Source organism: Ceratotherium simum, chromosome 4 (genome assembly GCF_057802395.1).
Source record: "Ceratotherium simum simum isolate JZ-2026a chromosome 4, ASM5780239v1, whole genome shotgun sequence".
Classification (NCBI taxonomy): Eukaryota; Metazoa; Chordata; class Mammalia; order Perissodactyla; family Rhinocerotidae; genus Ceratotherium; species Ceratotherium simum.
In genome coordinates this window covers 44,060,459-44,082,331 of record NC_141903.1, presented here as the reverse complement: position 1 = coordinate 44,082,331, position 21,873 = coordinate 44,060,459, and the positions used below count along the sequence as shown (strand labels likewise).

The window sequence follows — 21,873 nt, the reverse complement described above, 5'->3', positions numbered from 1 at the left end:
CTTTCACGTTTTCACCATTGAGTATGATGTTAGCTGTGGGCTTTTCCTACATGGGCTTTATTATGTTGAGATATTTTCTTTCTATTCCTCGTTTGTTGAGAGTTTTTATCATGAGAGTTTTATCATGTTGAATTTTGTTAAATACCTTATCCGCATCTATTTAGTTAATCATGATTTTTATTCTTTATTCTGTTGATGTGGTACATCACATTAATTGATTTTTGTATATTGAACCATCTTTGTATTACAGGGATAAATTTCACTTGGTCGTGGTGCGTGATCCTCTCACTGTGCTGTTGTATTCAACTTGCTAGTAATTCAGATTATTATATCTTCCTGGAAAATTGACACCTTTGACCCCTTTATCATTATGTAATGCCGTACTTAATCCCTGATAACTTTCCTTTCTTTGAAGTCTGCTCTGTCTGAAACTGATATAGCTACTCCTGCTTTCTTTGGACTAGTGTTAGCATGGTATTTTTCTCCATCCATTTACATTTAATCTACATGAGTCTTTATATTTAAAGAGGGTTTCTTGTATACAATATATTCTTGGGTCTGGTTTTTCGATCCACTCTGACAGTCTGTGTTTTTTAATTGATGCATTTAGACCATTGATATACAAAGTGATTATTGATATAGTTGGATTAACATTTTCCATATTTATTACTGTTTTCTATTTCTTGCCCTTGTTCTTTGCTTCTATTTTTGTCTTTCACCCTTTTTTTTTGGCCTCCTGTGGTTTTAATTGAGCATTTTATGATTCCATTCTCTCTCCTTTCTTAGCATATCAGTTATACTTCTTTTTTTTTACTTTTTTAAGTGGTTGCCCTAGAGTTTACAATATATGTTTACAGCTAATCCAAGTCCACTTTCAATTTACACTGTACCATGTCATGAGTAGTGTGAGCACATTAAAATAACAAAATAATTCTAATTCCTCCCTTCTGTGCCTTGTATCTTACTGTCATTAATTTAACATATATAGAAGTTTTTATTTTACTTTCACTTATTCCTTCTTTGATGCTCTTCCTTACTTTATGTATGTCCAAGTTTCTGGCCTATATTATTTTCCTTCTCTCTAAAAATCTTTTAACATTTCTTGCAAGGCAGGTCTACTGGCAACAAATTCCCTCAGTGTTTGTTTGTCTAAGAAAGTCTTTATATATCCTTCACTTTGAAGGATAATTTGGCAAAGTACAGAATTCTAGGTTGGTGGTTATTTTCTCTCAACACGTTAAATATTTCACTCTACTCTCTTCTGGCTTGCATAGTTTCAGAGGAGAAGTCAGATGTAATTCTTATCTTTGCTCCTCCATAACCAACGTGTTTTTTCCTTCTGACTTCTTTCAGGATTTTTTCATCTTGGATTTTCTGTAATTTTAAAATGATATGTTGAGGTGTAGTTTTTGTTTTGTTTTTTGGTTTTTTTTATTTTTATGTTTTTGGCATTTATCCTGCTTCGTGTTCTCTGAGCTTCCTGGATCTGTGGGTTGGTTTCTGACATTAATTTGGGGGAAATTCTGTCATTATTGTTTCAAATATTTCTTCTGTTCCTTTCTCTCTTTCTTTTCCTTCTGATATTCCCATTACATGTATATTACACTGTTTGTAGTTGTCCCATAGTCCTCAGATATTCTGGTTTTGTTTTTTTTGTTTGTTTTCAGTTTTTGTTCTCTTTGCTTTCCAGTTTTTGAGGATTCTGTTGATACATCTTCTAACTCAGGGATTCCTTCCTCAACTATGTCCAGTCTACTAACAAACCCATCAAAGGCATTCTTCACTTCTGTTACAGTGATATTTTTTTCTTTTCTTTTGTTGCCTATGCTTGTGGTGTTACATCCAAGAAATCATTGTCAAATCCAGTGTCATGAAGCTTTTCCCTTATGTTTTCTTCTAGGAGTTTTATAGTTTCAGGTCTTAGCTTTAGATCTTTAATCTATTTTGGGTTAATTTTTGTATATGATGTAAGATAAGGATCCAACTTCATTCTTTTGCATGTGCATATCCTGTTTTTCAACACTCTTTGTTCAAGAGACTGTTCTTTCCCCCATTGAGTGGTATTGGCATGCTTTTTGAATATCATTTGACCATATTCATGAGTATTTATGTCTAGGAATCTATATTCTATTCCATTGTTCTATATGTCTGTCTTTATGCTGGTACCACACTATTTTGATTACTGTAGATTTGTAATGTATTTTGAAATCAGGAAGTATGAGACTTCCAACTTTATTTGTCTTTTTCAAGATTACTTTGGCTATTTGAGGTCTTTTGTTTGTTTTTAAGTGTGGCTTTTCTATTTGCAGTCTCCAGAGAGACTGAAAGCTGCTTTTTATGAAAAACAAACTGGTCAAATCAGAGGAAGGGATGCACCATATTGGTGCCTCTGATTCAATGGAAAGTGGAGGTGTAGGGATCCACTTGGAGAAAAACAGTCACCGCCACTTCAATAAAAATATGCTTCCCATGCCAGCCTTGGATCTTATGGGTAGGAGCTTTTCCTCAAGTTTGTAACCATGTCCATCAAAAGGTGTTTTCTTCCTTTCAATTTAGGGATGTTGAGGACTCCATACTGGATACATGGGCTGTACCAAAACTGCTTAAACTTTGGAGGATTTAAATAGGTAATTTGTCCATTCACTCATGAAATGTGTCTACGCACTATGTGTCTTGTATAATGATGTTGTCTGGGCATGCAGTGGTGGCCACAGTTGTGGGCAAGACAGACCCAACCCCTGTCTTCAAAGAACTTGATTCAGCAGCTTCTTGTGAATGTGGACATAGCCTGACATGTGTGTCGATGTAAGAGAAAATTCCAAGTTTGCCTCTTAAGCTATAGAATGTAATTTCCTAATTTTTTAAGGGCATACTCTTTGGTAAGTTTTCATTAAGGTGAAGAGACACTTGCTAATTTTCTTTATAGGAAATTCAAGCACTCTATAGGTATGAACTGAGAATAAAACCCATGCCATTCTATATTATAACTTTTAACAAGAAGTTTTACTTTAATTTAAACGTGTTTTAGGTTTAAATAAGTGATTTATTTCCCCCTCAAAAGTCATGAAAGAACCTTTCAGCTCTGTGGAGTAGTGGAGTAGTGGCTCTACTCTATGGAGTAGAGCCAGGATATTTACTGGAAGGGGAACAAAATTGAAGCCATGTTCTGCTGCATGGAAGAAGGGGCTAAATTGTACCAAAACAGCTTTTAAAGAATAATTGGCTTGAAAATTTGTACTAACTGGGAAATTCTCTGCCTTGGGGGTGAAAATAAACACATGAAGAAATTTGGTTTTATCTAGAGGATATTCATCACCTAGACACATTTTCCTTCAAAAGAGTTTAAATATTAAGCAGCTACCCAAAACCTCAGTTGGTGGTGGAGGGAGAGGTTGGGAGTGAAGACAATGTTTAGATTTCTATGGCATAACTCTTCTATTGCGTTAGGTTTTTAATTTGGAATTAATTTTAACCAACCTCTTTATGCCTCATCTTCACCTTTGTGTCTGTTTCTTCAACTCTAAATGGGGATGATAAAAATAGTGCCTACTTCAAAGGATTGTTAAGAGTAATAAATGAGTTAATATTTTAAAAGCACTTAGAACATGGCCTGGAACATAGTATGCATTATATAAATGTTAAACAATAAATTTGAAAGGTTCACAGCTTTATGTACTTTCTCTATTTTATTTTATTTAAAAAGCTTTGAAGTTTATAACAAAGATAGAGGAAATTACTTTACTGGAATTGGGAGATTGTATATATACCACAGGAGCTCCAGTTTTGCTAGGAACTTTTGTAATATGACACAGGCAATACTATAAAGCTTATACAACCTTTTTTTGTTCAAATGGAGTGTTTTACTCTTGGTATTGTGTTTTCTGAAGGTTTTTGCTAGTTTTGGGTGATTTGGGATAATGCCAAACTGAAATGACAAATCTCTATTTACGTATTTATGAGCTTCTGACAAATTAGAGTTAGGTTAACAATTTTATCATGAGGCATTCACTATCCTAGAAATAGTCTTCTGTCTCTGGTTTGGTTCACATTCTGCAAAATCTCCAGGCGTTGAAGTCGTGGCAAATGTATGTGGAGAAAGAGAGAGAACATTCAGAGCTTACTTTAAGAAATAATATTTCTTTGGACTGATCTGCATATCAAAGGATGGAGATGGGGCCCTGACAATGTGAATTACTTTTTAACAATGGAATATGCCTTTTGTGTACTGAATTATTTAATTCTCCTTTCTATGTGTGTGAAATTTTAGCTACAAAACTTTCAGTTTGTTAAAACTTCTTAATTAGAACTGTGGGAGGGCGGAGTCAAGATGGCGGCGTAGGCAGACTCTGAACTCAACTCCTCCCGTGGACACAGCCAATTTACAACTACTCGTGGAAAAATTACCCCTGAGACAGAACTGAAAACTGGATAAGAGGAACTCCTGCAACAACGGACAATCCTAACTGGGGTAGAAGAGGCAGAGACTCCCTTCCGGAGAGGAAAAACGCCGCCTTCACAAGCCACCAGCTTCACGGCTGCCGGGAGCAGCTCACAGGTATGCACCCTCCCTGGAGGCGCGGGGTCCTGAGCCGGGGAGCGCCCCCGCTGTGGGCATTTTGTGGACCCAGCACAATCGAGACCAGCGGCATAATATCTGACTTTGCCTGCTACTAAAGCATTGGGGAGCACCCCCAGAAAACCCGGTTCACAAAGAAACTAAAACTGGCTCTTAAAGGGCCCACGCACAAACTCACCCGTTCCAGAAAGCATCCTAAAATCACCAGAAAGAAAGGTGCACAGTGCTTTGGTGACAAGAGACTCACCTAATAGGCCCTGAGTGCATCTCGGTGAGGGGTGAGACCTCTCCAGGGACTGAGACATTGGCGGCGGCCATTGTTGTGACCTGGTGTGGGGGTGCTGACACAGACGCCATTGGAGTTCTCCCTGAGGCCTGCTAGCCCAGGGTCTGCTCCACCCACTAGAGCACCGATTTAATCCAGCTCAGCCAGGGCAGGGAGCCCACCCTAGAGACTGGCCCCACCCAACAACAAGCCCTCAGGCAACTTGTGGGCCTGCATAGATTGGTGACTGGATTCTCTGCAGCCTGGCAACTGAGCCAACTTGAGCGGGGCAGGGTGTGCACAAGGAGCAGGTGGAGAGTGTGGGGCGGTGGCGGAGTGTGTGGGGCTCCCGCCGTGGAGAGACTGGGTCCACTTGGGGAGGTCGGGGCGCTCACACGGGGCAGGAATGTGTTGACTGTGTGTGTGTGGACCTGTGGGCAACAGGGCTTGTCAGCTGCAGAAGACTTGTACTTCTCAAAGACCCACATAGGAGGTTTGCCCCACCTTCCAAAGCCTGAAACAATTGGGTGCTCCTGTGCCTGAGGCCAGCTCCACCCAGCTGCAATCCTCAGAGAGCTGACAAGAGACCTAATAGGCTAGAGGCTTACAGCAATTGTAAGGCCCTGAGCCTAACAACCTGCCACGCTGGGGGCCTACTCAGTTAAAAGAAATACTGCAATATAAGTGTGGTATTAGAGCTTACAGCCAACTGTGCTGGGGTGCCCCACACCTGATAAAGAGACTGAAGGGCCCACAACTACAAGCAGCTGAGCATTACAACAGCTGGCCAGGAGCATAACTCAGCCTCCCTGGGTGCCTATAGGGAGAGCTAACAGGCCACAATAGAAGGACACACGCAGCCCACATAGGGGCCACCCCTGAAACATTGAGAACTGAGGGAAGCTCACTGGAAGCCTCCTAAGGCATCACTTACATAAGGTCACCTATCCAAGAGCAGGAGACGTAGCTGACCTACCTAATACGTAGACACAAGCACAGGGAAAGAGGCAAAATGAGGAGGCAAAAGAATACATTCCAAGTAAGGGAACAGGACAAAACCCCAGAAAAGGAACTAAGTGAAACAGAAATGAGCAACCTACCCGACAGAGAGTTCAAACTAAGAGTGTTAAGGATGCTCACTGATCTGGGGAGAAGAATAGATGAACTCAGTGAGAATGTCAACAAAGAAATGGAAGATATAAAAAAGAACCAATCAGAAATGAAGAATACAATACTGGAAATGAAAAATTCATTAGAGGGACTCAAAAGCAGAGTAGAGGATACAGAAGAACGGATCTGTGAGCTGGAAGAAAGACTAGAAGAAAATACCCAAGCTGAACAGGTAAAAGAGAAAAGAATTAAAAAGAGTGAGGACAGTCTGAGGGACAACAGGGACAACATCAAGCGCACTAACATCCGTGTTATAGGTGTCCCGGAAGGAGAAGAGCGAACAAGGGGGCAGAGAATCTATTTCGAGAAATAATAGATGAAAACGTCCCTAACCTAAGGAAGGAAACAGACATCCAGGTACAGGAAGCACAGAGAGCCCCAAACAAGATAAACCCAAAGAGGCCCACACCAAGACACATCATAATCAAAATGTCCAGAATTAAAGATAAAGAGAGAATCCTAAAAGCCGCAAGAGAATGTCAAGTTACTTACAAAGGAAACCCCATAAGGCTATCAGCTGACTTCTCAGCAGAAACCTTACAGGCTAGAAGAGAATGGCACGATATATTTAAAGTGCTACAAGGAAAAAGCTTACAGCCAAGAATACTCTACCCAGCAAGGTTATCATTCAAAATGGAAGGAGAGATCAAAATTTTCCCAGATAAGCAAAAATTAAAGGAGTTTGTCACCAAGAAACCAGTGCTACAAGAAATGTTAAAGGGACTGATTTAAGGGGAAAAGAGAAGACCACAAATAGTAAAAATTATCTATTTCCATGATAAGAGGGAAATGGATACAAATGCACAAAAAAGAGGTTAGATATGATATCAAAAACATGAGGGAGGAGGGGAGTTAAGAGTACAGCTTTCAGACAGAGGTCAAACTAAAGTGACCATCAATTCTGTATAGAAGAAGAAAGGAACAGAGAAGGACTACTAAAACAGTGAGAAAAAGAAAAGTTAAAAAATGGCAGTAAGTACATACTTATCAATAGTTACTTTAAACGTCAATGGACTAAATGCTCCAATTAAAAGGCATAGGGTGGCTGACTGGATAAAAAAACAAGACCCATATATATGCTGCAGACAAGAGACACATTTCAGACCTAAAGACACTCACAAACTGAAAGTGAAGGGATGGAAAAAGATACTCCACGCAAATGGCAATGAAAAGAAAGCTGGGGTAGCAGTAGTCATATCAGACAAAATAGACTTTAAAACAAAAACTGTAAAAAGAGACAAAGAAGGGCATTACATAATGATTAAGGGAACAATCCAACAACAGGATATAACACTTGTAAATATCTACGCACCCAATGTAGGTGCACCTAAATATATAAAGCAATTATTAACAGACATCAAAAGAGAAATAGACAGTAACACAATAATAGTAGGGGACTTTAACACTCCACTTACACCAACGGATAGATCATCCAAACAAGATCAATAAGGAAACATTGGCCTTAAACGACACACTAGAACAGATGGACCTAGTAGATATATACAGAGCATTGCATCCAAAAACCGAAGAATACACGTTCTTTTCAAAGGCACATGGAACATTCTCCAGGATTGATCACATATTAGGCCACAAAACAAGTCTCCATAAATTTAAGAAGATTGAAATAATACCAAGCATCTTTTCTGACCACAACAGTATGAAACTAGAAATCAACTATAGGAAGAAAATCAGAAAAGCCACAAATACATGGAGATTAAACAAAATGCTACTGAACAACGACTGGATTAACGAAGAAATCAACGAAGAAATCAAAAAATACCTGGAGACAAATGAAAATGAAAATACGACATGCCAGAATTTATGGGATACAGTAAAAGCGGTTCTAAGAGGGAAGTTTATAGCGATACAGGCCTATCTCAACAAACAAGAAAAATCTCAAATAAACAATCTAACAATGCACCTAAAGGAATTGGAAAAAGAAGAACAAACAAAGCCCAAAATCAGTAGAAGAAGGGAAATCATAAAAATCAGAGCAGAAATAAATGAAATAGAGACCAAAAAAACAATAGAAAAAATTAATAAAACCAAGAGCTGGTTCTTTGAAAAGATCAGCAAAATAGACAAACCTTTAGCTAGACTCACCAAGAAAAAAAGAGAGAAGGCACAAATAAGTAAAATCAGAAATGAAAGAGGAGAGGTTACAACAGAGACCTCAGAAGTACAAAAGATTATAAGAGAATACTATGAAAAGCTATATGCCAACCAATTCGACAATCTGGAAGAAATGGATAAATTCTTAGAATCATACAACCTTCCAAAACTGGATCAAGAAGAAGTAGAGAATTTGAATAGACCAATCAGCAGTAAGGAGACCGAAACAGTAATCAAAAGCCTCCCCAAAAATGAAAGTCCAGGACCAGACTGCTTCCCTGGTGAATTCTACCAAACATTCAAAGAAGACTTAAGACCTATCCTTCTCAAACTCTTCCAAAAAATTGAGGAGGGGGGGAAGCTCCCTAACTCACTCTACGAAGCTGACATTACCCTGATACCAAAACCAGACAAGGACAACACAAAAAAAGAAAATTACAGGCCAATATCACTGATGAACATCGATGCGAAAATCCTCAACAAAATACTAGCAAATCGCATACAACAATACGTTAAAAAGATTATACACCATGATCAAGTGGGATTTATTCCAGGGATGCAGGGATGGTTTAACATTCGCAAATCAATCAACGTAATACACCACATTAATAAAATGAAGAACAAAAATCACATGATCATCTCAATAGATGCAGAGAAAGCATTTGACAAGATACAGCATGCATTGATGATAAAAACTCTGAATAAAATGGGTATAGAAGGAAAGTACCTCAACATAATAAAGACCATATATGAGAAACCCACAGCCAATATCATCCTCAATGGTGAAAAACTGAAAGCTATCCCTCTAAGAACAGGAACCAGACAAGGATGCCCACTGTCACCACTCCTATTTAACATAGTACTGGAAGTCCTAGCCAGAGCAATCAGGCAAGAGAAAGAAATAAAAGGGATCCAAATTGGAAAGGAAGAACTGAAACTGTCACTATTTGCAGATGACATGATTTTATATATAGAAAACCCTAAAGAATCCACCAGAAAACTTTTAGAAGTAATAAACGAATATGGTAAAGTTGCAGGATACAAAATCAACATACAAAAATCAGTTGCATTTCTGTACACTAACAACGAAGTAGCAGAAAGAGAAATTAAGAATACCATCCCATTTACAATTGCAACAAAAAGAATAAAATACCTAGGAATAAACTTAACCAAAGACGTGAAAGAGCCGTACACAGAAAACTATAAAACATTTCTGAAAGAAATTGAAGAAGACACAAAGAAATGGAAAGATATTCCGTGCTCTTGGATTGGAAGAATTAACATAGTTAAGATGTCCATACTTCCTAAAGCCATCTATAGATTCAATGCAATCCCTATCAAAGTTCCAACAACATTTTTCACAGAAATAGAACAAAGAATCCTAAAATTTATATGGAACAACAAAAGACCCCGAATAGCTAAAGGAATCCTGAGAAAAAAGAACAAAGCTGGAGGTATCACGCTCCCTGATTTCAAAATATACTACAAAGCTATAGTAACCAAAACAGCATGGTACTGGCACAAAAACAGACACACAGATCAATGGAATAGAATCGAAAGCCCAGAAATAAACCCACACATCTATGGACAGCTAATCTTTGACAAAGGAGCCAAGAACATACAATGGGGAAAAGAAAGTCTCTTCAACAAATGGTGTTGGGAAAACTGGATAGACACATGCAAAAACATCAACGTAGACCCTTACCTTACACCATCCACAAAAATTAACTCCAAATGGATTAAAGACTTGAATGTAAGACCAGAAACTATGAAACTTCTAGAAGAATACATAGGCAGTTCGCTCTTCCACATCGGTCTTAGCAACATCTTTTCAAACACCACATCTGACCGGGCAAGAGAAACAATAGAAAAAATAAACAAATGGGACTACATCAAACTAAAAACCTTCTGCACAGCAAAGGAAACCATCAACAAAACAAAAAGACAACCTAACAATTGGGAGAAGATATTTGCAAACCATACATCTGATAAGGGCTTAATCTCCAAAATATATAAAGAACTCATGCATTTCAACAACAAAAAAAATACCAACCCAATTAAAAAATGGGCAAAAGACCTGAACAGACATTTCTCCAAAGAAGATATACAGATGGCCAACAGACACATGAAAAGATGTTCAAAATCACTAACTATCAGGGAAATGCAAATCAAAACTACAATGAGATATCACCTCACGCCCGTCAGAATGGCTATAATTAACAAGACAGGAAACAATATGTGTTGGAGAGGATGTGGAGAGAAGGGAACTCTCATACACTGCTGGTGGGAGTGCAAACTGGTGCAGCCACTATGGAAAACAGTATGGAGATTCCTCAAAAAATCAAGGATAGAACTACCATATGATCCAGCTATTCCACTGCTGGGTATTTATCCAAAGAACTTGAAAACACCAATTTGCAAAGGTACATGCACCCCTGTGTTCATTGGGTGAACACAGCCAATGAACAATAGCCAAGACTTGGAAGCAACCTAAGTGCCCATCAAGGGACGAATGGATAAAGAAGATGTGGTATATATACACAATGGAATACTACTCAGCCATAAGAAACGATGAAATCCAGCCATTTGTGACAACATGGATGGACATTGAGGGTATAATGCAAAGTGAAATAAGTCAGAGGGAGAAGGTCAAATACCGTATGATTTCCTTCATTAAGTAGTAGATAATAACAACAATAAACAAACACATAGGTACAGAGAGTGGATTGGTGGTTACCAGAGGGGAAGGGGGGAGGGAGGAGGGTGAAAGGGATAATTGGGTACATGTGTGTGGTGATGGGTTGTAATTAGTATTTTGGTGGTGAACATGATGTAGTCCATGCAGAAATAGAAGTACAATGATGTACACCTGAAATTTTTACAATGTTATAAACCAATGTTACTGCAATAAACAAAAAATTAAAAAAAAAAAAACTGTGAAAATATTCCTTAAATTATTTGCATACCAAAAACCATGTTCACTATCATAAAATGCTTCAATCCAGATGTAGTAACCTATGGAAATACTGACGTGTTATTTTGTATTAGCATAACAAGAAAGCATCTAAAAAATACCCTGATAAAAGATTAGTATGCCAAGGTTTTGTCATTGTTAGTATGAGATAGATGACATTGGCAAAAAGTAAAGCTTCAGACTTTGGGAAATGCTTCCAATACTGAAGTTGCTATGCCTTTGATTTTATTTTCTAGGTCATTAATTCCCAAACTAGACACTGAACCCCCAGTGGAACTGTGAAGATATTGTACGTGTTCTCAGCGATCAGAGCAGAAGAGATCCAACAGTGGTAGGTAACGGTGAGGGACTATAGGCAGTTATAGAAATGAACCAGATGCCCTTTCTTCTCTGGTCCATCTCTTAGTAGCTCTAAATGAGCCCTCTTTCTTCTGGTCTTTACAGTCTTCTCCCTTGCTGAAAGAGAGATGAGTACTGGTAACTTTCTCTTTATTTTTCTTTCTCTTTCCTTAATAATTATAGCTAATGACAATTGAGCAATAATTTTGTGCCATGAGACAACGTACCGAGTACACTAGATAAATTATATCATATAAACCTCAGCATTATTCTATGAGCTAGGTGCAATTTTTTTCTCCAGGTCAGAAATGGAGAAGCTGAGGCTTGGGGAGTTTTAGTGACTTGTATAAGTCATTCAGCTAAAAAGAGATGTTACCGATTTTGAACTCAGACTGCCTGAATGTAGGACCCACGGTCTTTTGTCTCTCTTCTTTTGTTTTCATCATTAAATCTTATTGGATGAAATGATCTGAGAACCATTATCAACTAGGTTGAGGATGGGGAGCAAGCCACCTCAGTGGGGCATCTCAACCAGAATATTCCGAGAAGCTTTCTCAAATGGCAAAAACACTTCCTACAGAGATTAAGAAATGCGCTTCAGAACCCCCAAGCTCTGCTTAAGAATTACTTTGTGTAATGAGAGAAAGAGAAATTATTTTAAAAGTACAGCAGATATGAAGACCATAGAGGTTGACAAAAGTTTAGGAACCTTATTAGTTAATTCTCTAGCTTCTGAGACTGCTTTGTCTTAGTTACATATTCTTGGTGAAGATGACATCATTTGGTAAGAATTCTTCAGTCTCTCTCTTTGAGAAAGTCGCTGAAGAGTCCCCCTCTCACCTCTTCTTCACTTCCTTTTGCATCCCCTGCTTCTCAGGAAGATAACTGTGTAACACTGTAGTCAATGTTGAGAATTAGGGACACATTTAACAGCTTAATTCTTCCAAACGAATTCTGTATTTAAATAGAAATGGGACTTCCAGTAATGGTGGTAAAAAGACCTAGGGCAATTCCTTCCACTAACAATAATTTTTTTAAAAAACAATTGGCACTGGAAAATGTCCAAAGGCAGGCAGAAACTGAAAAAAAAAAATACTCTTTTTTTTTTTTTTACCCAATATTTCTTACCCAATATTGTATTGGGTAAGATCTGCAAGTTTGTGACTTTCTCAGCTAGGAGTGCTCCACAAACCCAACTCTGGCACAAGAAAACCTCAGCCCTACAGTGTGAAGAGGGAAACGTCAGAGTTCAGAGCAGCAGAGACACTGGTACGTTACAGAGGGATTTTGGAAGTAAGAAAGCCACATTTACCTGAGAAGTTGTTTCATTTTTCCCCTCAAATAGAACTTTGGGCTATGTCTTACTGCTGATAGGCCATTCTCTCGTGCTCTGAGATAGCCTGTAATCTCCTATTTTGTGCTATATTATCTCTTTTGTAAAATTGGAATGTACTTGAAAAACACTGTACATGTTGGGATATTTAGGGCAAAGCAGACATGTTAAGACTTTGTGTTTAACTTTGGTGGTAAGCTGAAGCCTTCCTTTGGGAGGTGGAGGCTGTAGGAGTGTGGAGGAAAAAAAAGATATGTTCTCTAGAAGAAAAACTTGCCTTTGGCCATTGTTACTGTACTTTTGGTTGTTCATATGGGAAATCCCGCCCAGAATTAACTGGTTGCCCAAGTGCTATGTTCCATTAACCTGGATAACCCCAGTAACAGGCTAGGGTGGCACTTGTGCTCAAGATAGATGGATGGCTTGGAAGACTAAAATGATGGAGTTGCATCAGTTTGGGGCATTCTCCAGATTTAGATACGCCTAGAGGAGAAGGAAAACAAGGATCTAGCCTGGCCTGGGCTCTTAACTCACCCTCTTCACACCATGGCCATCAAGTTGACTTGATCAGCACACATAATACTCTACTAGAGACTGATTCAATCTCTCCGTGTGACTGCATTAGTTAGGGTTCTTCAGAGAAACAGAACCAATCATATATATATATATATATGAGATTTATTATAAGGAATTAGCTCGTGTAATTATGGGGGTTTAGAAGTCCCAAGATCTGCAGTCAGCAAGCTGGATACCCAGGAGAGCCAATGGTATCGTTCTAGTCTGACTCTGAAGTCCTGAGAACCAGGAGAGACTATAGTGTAAATTCTAGTCTGAGTCTGAGTCTGAAGGCAGGACATCAATGTCCCAGCTCAAAGAAAGGCAGAGAGAGAGCATTCTTTCTTACTCAGCCTTTTTATTCTATTCATGTTTTCAACGGATTGGATGAAGCCTACCTACATTAAGGAAGGCAATCTGCTTTACTCAGTCTACTGATTCAAATCTTAATCTCGTCCAGAAGCACTCTCACAGACATGCCCAGAATATTTAGCCAAATATCTGGGCACTCCATGGCCCAGTCAGGTTGACCCATAAAATTAACTATCACAGTGACTCAAAGTGAACTAAGTCTATCTGATGAATCTCTTTGGCCAAAGAGCTGACCTTGGTTAGAAAAGCACATCCCATAACCTCATGCTTCTGATGGGGCATAGGTTGGGCTAGACCAAATTCTTGTTACCTGAAGGTTCAATAACTATTGGATAGTAATATAGGATATTACAAAGACACCCAGGTAAAAATAGAAACTGATTAATATTCCTGGCTAATACTCAGCCAAAAGAAATATGTCTTAGAGATAAATGGCCTTGAACACATTAAAATCTAGTAGAAGAAATACCAAGCTAACTGTAACATAGGACAACCTTGATAAGGGCCATAATAGAGAAAAAGTACTACAAGAGGACAGGGTGAGGGAATGAGGAAGACATTTTAGCTGTGTCTTAAATTTTTTCATCATTTCTCTTGGCCTTTGCTTGTTTGGGACAGTTTTTTTTTTTAACTGAGGTACAATTCACATACCAGGAAATCCACCATTTCAAATTGTATAATTCAGTGATTTTTAGTATATTCATATGGTTGTGCAACCACACCAATATCTAATTCCAAAACATTTTCTTCACCCTCAGGGCAGCTTTTTGCAGCAGATAATGTTTTCTTGAGTGTCACCGTCATATACAAAACTTACAAATGCTATAGCATGAATTTATTGGTGAAATATGTTGACTTATCAACCTGGACAGAGAAGCAGTTGCTTTTTAATTTATTTCACAAAACCTCTTGCCTCATGTGATATGTCATCAGTAAGTCGTCGACTTGTACTATTTAAGAGTAAAACCTTTTCCATTTCTTATACTGCATCTCGCCCTAACATTTTACTTACTACTATAATTTTACATGTTGGTCTTATTATGTTCACATCAACTGTGTGACTTTTCCTGTTTAGGGAAATAAGTTCTATTGCTAAATAAGTTGCTTCCTGAAAGCTTTTACTGAAAGCTTTACTCTGTTTCAGGATTCCAAGCGCCATTTAAAACAATCAGTATCTTTGCTTATTAAATGACTGTAATTTGTGGTTCATTGGTTTTTCAGTTTTGCTGGAGCTATCACAGCAGTTGAAAGCTTTTTGCCCCAGACCACATGCAATGAAAGAGTGACTTGCATTACTACCCGATGTAAAATCCATTGATAAGTAGGTTTTGTTATAAAAATGGATTTTTTATCTGTGTCTCTTATTACACTAGAGCAGCAAGATATAGCAGAAGATTGTAATTATTTATCACTAACCTTATCAGAATTGTCCATAGACCTAAGCTTAGAAACCTCCTTTTCCATCTCAAACCTTGTCTTCAAAATTCCTCACATTGGGCTATCACACATGTTTATAAAATACAAATACTATATAAAACAGAAGGACATAGTAAATAACCAACAAGAAAATTTCAAAAAATAGAATATCACAGTACCGTTTACTTCTAGTTGACCCAATCTACGTTTTGCAATGTTTATAATAGCAAGGTGTCAAGGAGGTAGTTGAGCCATAGCGTGTACAAATCCCTTCTTTAGAATGAAGATTTCCCTTTGATTGTCTATTACAGCAGTAGAAATTGTTGGTGTCGGGTAAAGGGAGGCTGAGGGAGATACCAGAGGGAGAGGCTAGCATCAGGCTACTGTCCTCCCTTCTGTGCAATACTCATGGTTTGTTATTGGCTGTCCCTTTCTTGTATCAATACCTGAAAAGGACTCAACCAAGAGTCCTGTCTTACTAGTTTCTAATACTGATATAATGTATTTATTTAATATTCAATGCTGATACTCTTGAGCCAGTATCAGTAGAAGATAGGTTTTTAGTTATTTTTCCACCGGTGCTTATAAGTCTCATCTGAGTTGCTGAACTGTCTTGCCCTGTGCGCTGTGTGCTCAGCAGCGTGTGACCTAGATGGAGTCATTGGGCCTCTGAGACAAAGGTCAGATGAACAAAAACCTCATTAGGACCTGGCACTAACCTCCCTTTAGTACTTACCAACTCTAATTGTCTGTTTACTTGTCTGTTTTCCGCACTGCCTTGGATGTCCCATGAAGGAAGCATTTTTCTTATTTACTATCAGTCCCCCAGTATGTTATGTAACACCTTGCAAAAGGCAAATGTTCCATAAGTATTTACATCGTGAGTGAATGCTGAACTCCCTAAACCGTCTTGCGTCCTGCTTCAAACTCGTTTGGGAAGAAAACTCTTCTAAGAAAATATTCATAGTAGTCTTATTTTAATAGCAGCATACCCTGGTAGGCACTGAATAAGAGCCTAACTCTTCAAAATGCGTTACAGTCCCAGTCACTCTATGGATGGCAGAATGAATGTAATTTGTCTTGGTGAAACAAAAGCAACTCAAGTAACACTCAGTTTTGGGGGGTTTTTGACGTATACTTTGGTCTATGGCTATAAACAAGTGAAAAGTAATTTTATTCCAGCTAAACAATCACCTTTGGGGAATCCCAGCGCCTATGGTATCTTGAATTGCTGAAAATATCTCAACTCTCTTGTCTCCTTAAGACATACATCTTTGTATTGTGCTCTGCCGATGGAGATTATCTAGTTATTTTTGATGATGCATCATAGGAAGGGCACAGAATGTTGTTCTCTTGTCTCAGACTCTGGGGATATTTGCAGGAAATTGGATACTTTACTTCTGAGAAAATTCATTGCCTCTAGTTATTTGTTTCCTAGTTCAAAGCATTCCTTCGCCTGTCATGGGATATTATGGAAATTCCAGGGCATTTTTTATTCAGAGGTACTCCTGTCGTCTTTTACCCTCCAGAGCAAGTCATGCCAGGGGATGACAGTTAAGAGCCAGGTGAACCTTACCTTTTCCTTATATTACACTCTTCATCTGATGGTGATGTGCTGCAACTTATCACGGCTTTATTTAGTACAACTTAGCCCATTTGTTTTCCATGTTCTCTCTGATGTCTTCCAGATCGGATTATTAATAAAGTCATCATTGCTTTCTTATAAGTCTATTGCCAGTTCTTTGCTGGTGTTTCTTGTTTACGTGTCATGTATTGATTATCTTTCAGGCTCGCTATTTCTATTCTGATATGGTATTCCCTTTTTTAGGCCCTTTGGTTTTTCTTTCCTACCTTTTGAATTTTTCCTTTTCAGAGTTATACTTGGCATAAACTCTCAGGTCAAGTTGACCCACTCCTTACCTGAGCTCTTGTTTAAAATCCACTTGATTGAGAAACTGTTCCTGGACCACGTTACACCTTGATTATGTGGATGACTAGAAAAAATATTTCTTGAGCTTCAAAACAATTTTAAAAGGTCTGTTGTGGCTATTTCTGTTCCCTTAAATTGCTCAGCATTTGCCAAACCATCTTCTTTCCTCAGAAAGGTGTGAAGGATGAGAGGGAAGGAATAACATCTTTTCTCTTACATCAAAAATGAAGTAATTAACACTCAAGATATCCTATGACATAGCTGTTATAAATATCATCGTTTTATAGCTGAGGTAGCCAAGTCCTAGAAAGGAAGTTAACCTCCAGTCTACACAGCTAAAAATTGAAGGAACTAAGATTCTAAGCAATAGAATTTCCAATCTAAAGCTCTACCTATTAAATGTGGTTTTATCTCTGGGGTAGGTTTAAAATGAATACATTTTCCAATGACATACTTTTAGAAATAATTGGAAGATGATGTGGGGAAAGAACTAAGTCACGTAATAATACGTGAATCTCTTATTTAATATTAATTGGGTCCTACTAAAGGCCAGTGCACTTACAGATGCTGGGGAGAGATGAGCAGACAAGGCGAACTAGCCTTGCTCTATTGGAGTTCACGTTCAGAGAAAGGAGGCAGATGTTAACAGACAAGTAAACTAGCAGCAAGCAAGAAAGTGTCAGGTCACGGTAAGAGCTACTACGAGGGAAATAAAGCAAGATGAGTTGATTGTAACTGTGGAGTGATGCTACCTTAGATGAATGACCTGAGAAGGCCTTTCAGAGGAGGTAATCTTGGAGCTGAGGAGTGAATAGTTGATACATTATTCATTATTATTAAGAATTAGAAATAAATGTTTTCAAATGTGTCAAACAGTTTGGAAACAAAATTAAGTCCTTCCGAAGCCAAAAGAAAACACAAAACCTAAGTGAAGCATCCTTTTATTTCACCCCGGTTAAATGTAGAAAAATAACTTCTAAGTCTCTTTTCTCTCTGAAGTTTATCCTCCTCTAGCTCTTTTTTCAAGATAACAAAGCCATATATATTATATTCAATTTAATACAACAAAGGGCACTTATTTTTCCATTTTACCTTTATCAAGTTCCATATATACAAAGTTTAAAAAGTCAAATAATTCTAAAAGAGCTTAAAAGGAAGAAGAACTGTCTTCTGTTGCGCTCATCCCCACCTGCAGTTCCCATATCTCAGAGACAGCCACTTGCAATCTTTGTTACTTTCTTAGGTTTTTGCCTCCATTACTTCAGAATAATAGGCTGATACACTGTTTCTTGATTTTTCAGTTTTATATATTATGTATTCATTTATTCTATTGAAGATGATAATTTATCTTTCTTATTTATTTCTTTGTGTGTATGTGTAAAGAAGATCAGCCCTGAGCTAACATCCGATGCCCATCCTCTTCTTTTTGTGCTGAGGAAGGTTGGCCCTGAGCTAATATCCGTGCCCATCTTCCTCTACTTTATATGGGATGCCACCACAGCATGGCTTTGACAAACGATGCGTCGGTGTGCGCCCAGGATCCGAACCTGTGAACCCCGGGCCACCGAGGCAGAGCGTGCGAACTTAACTGTTTGCACCACCAGGCTGGCCCCTCTTTCTTATGATTTTAGGACTTCGGACTTCCAGCACAATAAGAGAATAAATTTGTGTTGTTTTAAACCACTAAGTTTGTGGGAGGTTTTTGTAATTTAGTACAGCAGCAATAGAAAACTAATATGATGGGTTACTCTCTAATTTTGGTAGAGCACCTCCTCTAGCATCTTGAAAAAGAATGCATAGAAGATAAATTTTTGATGCCTTATATATCCAAAAATATCTTTATTTTTACCTAAGAGCTCTTTGAGGATGGAAATAATTTTACTTGAGGATTTTGAAGGTGTTTATTGTAGTCTTACTTCCAGCGAGAAGTGTAATGCCATTCTGATGTCTGATCCTTTGTGCCCTGTTTTGTTTATTTATTTTTCTCTTGAAAAATTTCTAATATACTCTTTTTATCCCCAATGTTGAGAAATTTCTTGATGACATGCTTTTGCTTTAGTGTGAGTATTCTATTGTGTTAAGCACTTGTAATATGGAAACTGAGCTTTTTCAGTTCTGGAACATTTTCTGAATTATTTGTTTGATCATTTCCTTCCCCCTCTTTCCTTGTTCTCTCTTTCTGGAACTCCTGTTACTTGGCGGTGGACATTTTGGACTGACCCTTGAAGTTTCCTCTTTTCCCCTCCTGTTTTCTGTGTCTGTCTTTGCTCTACTTTCTGGAGATTGCCTTAATCACATCCTCTAACTCTTCTTAAGTTTGTCATTTCTTCTATCTGATTTTTAATTTCCAAGAGCTTTTTCTTAATCTTTGAGTGTTCCTTAAAATTTTCCCATTCTTTTTTCATAATTATATTATTTTCTCTGTGCTTTTTAAAGAAAATAATTAAAATACCTGGCTCCCATCATGATATCTATTTCTGCCTTTCCAGTTCATTTTGGTCTTTGCTTCATGAAGGAGGGTTTTGTGAAATGTCTGATGCACCTTATCTACCTATTCACATTTAAGAATGAGACACTAGAAAGCTAATTGGAAGCTCTGGGTGTCAGTTTGTGTGTGGGTGTGTTTGTGGCAGAGACATAGGCTGCTGACTGATGATCTCACTGAAGGGTTCTTTGGCTTGGCTCTTTCAGGGATGCAATTTTGGCAGTTATTGTAGGTCACCCCCCGCCCCCATTGAGCTGATCAGTTACTTCAGAGATGACCACTTTCATCTCTTGTCTGGGAGATATATATGTCTGCTAGTGTTCTTGGAGACAAATGGGAGAAGGGACCCATGAATCTCATTGTTCAATATCTAGACATTCACTTAATCTTTGTTTTTCAACTTGGCTGGGGTCCTATAGAGTCTCCCTGATGTAATCTCTCCAAGTCCTCTGTGGAGATGAAGGACAGAATCTGTGATTTTAACAGCTTCTTACATAAATTCTTTAGCAATCCTCTTGTATCAAATCCTGTTGTGCCCCTATGCCTTTCAGTTTCTAGGAATTTTGTGGGTTCTGAGGTCAAAAAACAGCCAGCTCTGGTTTGCTCCTTTTGGGGTTTTTCTTGCTCTCTGATCTTTTTTCTAGCTTCCAAAATTGGGTCACTGTTATTCCTTCTTAGGTTCACTTTATTCTTATGAACCTCTTTAAATCTTTTCACCATCATTTTAATGAATTTCAGGAGAGAGAACAGTGGAAATGAAATGTGTTCAATCCTTCATGTTTAACTGAAGTTCAAGAATTTATTTTTTTTACAATTGTATTGATTTTTAACAAACATATTTTGTGGGTTCTAGTGCTCAGCCTCTATGTCTAGAAGTTTCTCCCTTGTTTACTGAGGTACATGACAAAGAAATTGATGAGACTGTAAAACTATATAGTCCTCCTACCAATTTTTTAGCTATGGTGGCAGTTGGTAATTTAAATATTGTGACACCAGGGAGGGCACTTTGTGCTCTGTCATTGCCATATCCAAGTCATATAATAATTGTTTGAAAATTAATGATGGTTGGGGGGCTGGACCTGTGGCTTAGCAGCTAAGTGTGCATGCTCCGCTACCGGCGGCCCGGGTTCGGATCCCGGGCACGCACCGACACATCGTTTCTCCAGCCATGTTGAGGCAGCGTCCCACATACAGCAACTAGAGGGATGTGCAACTATGACATACAACTATCTACTGGGGCTTTGGGGAAAAAAAAGAGGAGGATTAGCAATAGATGTTAGCTCAGGGTTGATCTTCCTCACCAAAAAAAAAAAAAGAAAGAAAAGAAAAGAAAATTAATGATGGTTCAAGTATTAGTGAGCTTTTCGTAAAGGTGTATTTTACTCAAAGACTATAAAATATACAATTTGTTTTCACAGCCTTGAGAGACCCGTTCCACTGTTTTCTTCTTACTTTAATAGAATTTTGTTTTCAAAAAGTAATTCCTGGGGGGCCGGCCCTGTGGCATAGCGGTTAAGTTCACGCACTCCACTTCGGTGGTCTGGGGTTCGCAGGTTCAGATCCCAGGCGAGGACCTACACACCACTTCTCAAGCCATGCTGTGGTGGTGTCCCATATAAAGTAGAGGAAGATGGGCACAGATGTTAGCCCAGGGCCAATCTTCCTTAGAAAAAAAGAGGAGGATTGGCAACAGATGTTAGCTCAGGGCTAATCTTTCTCAAAAAAAATTAAAGAACAAAAAGTAATTTCTAAGAATTTTCCTACACTCTTCTGAATTTATTTTCTCTGATTAAGTGGAGACACTTTTCATATTGGGCCACTATGGAAAGTATTAGTCCTAAAATTAGTTTTTTAAGTTTCAAGAGAGTGTCTAGTTCTAAAATTTTGGGATAAACTGAAGAAATCCGTGCTTACCTTATCCATGTTTTTGAAGATATTTATCTCCATAGCTCCTTAATCTTAATCTTTTTATCAGGAAGAACCTTAATTATTTTAGTCTGTGTTCAAACTGATATCTTTTATCATTTTAATTTTGTGTCTTTGGACCTTCTTCAGCTTCACTATATTTGTTTTGTGGTTCATTAACCAGAAAGTCATATGGCACTTCTGCTGTGAATTCTTTATGAGCTTTTAATCAGGATAGAATTTTGTTTTCTTTTGGGCTCAGTGTATTTCCTAATGAGGTCCAGAGCTTTTCTTGTTGTAGACTTCATTCCAAGGTCATGGGAGCATGGAAGTAATGGTAACTAGATTGACTTTCAGAACAAAAGTGTGATCTTTAGTTCTGTCCTTTTTATTTAGAATAAAAATGAATAGGAACTAGAAAGTTCTTTAGAAGTCACATCA

At 38.2% G+C, this 21,873-nt stretch overlaps 1 long non-coding RNA gene across 1 annotated transcript in view; it reads left to right on the top strand.

Moving 5' to 3' along the window:
* Window positions 1-4,327: 4,327 nt before the first annotated feature.
* Window positions 4,328-21,873, top strand: part of LOC147917277 (uncharacterized) — an 81,953-nt gene continuing 64,407 nt past the window's right edge. Inside the window, exons 1-2 of the long non-coding RNA XR_015552080.1 lie at window positions 4,328-4,555; window positions 11,334-11,428. This is a non-coding gene — a long non-coding RNA (uncharacterized LOC147917277). The remainder of the gene's footprint in view (window positions 4,556-11,333; window positions 11,429-21,873) is intronic.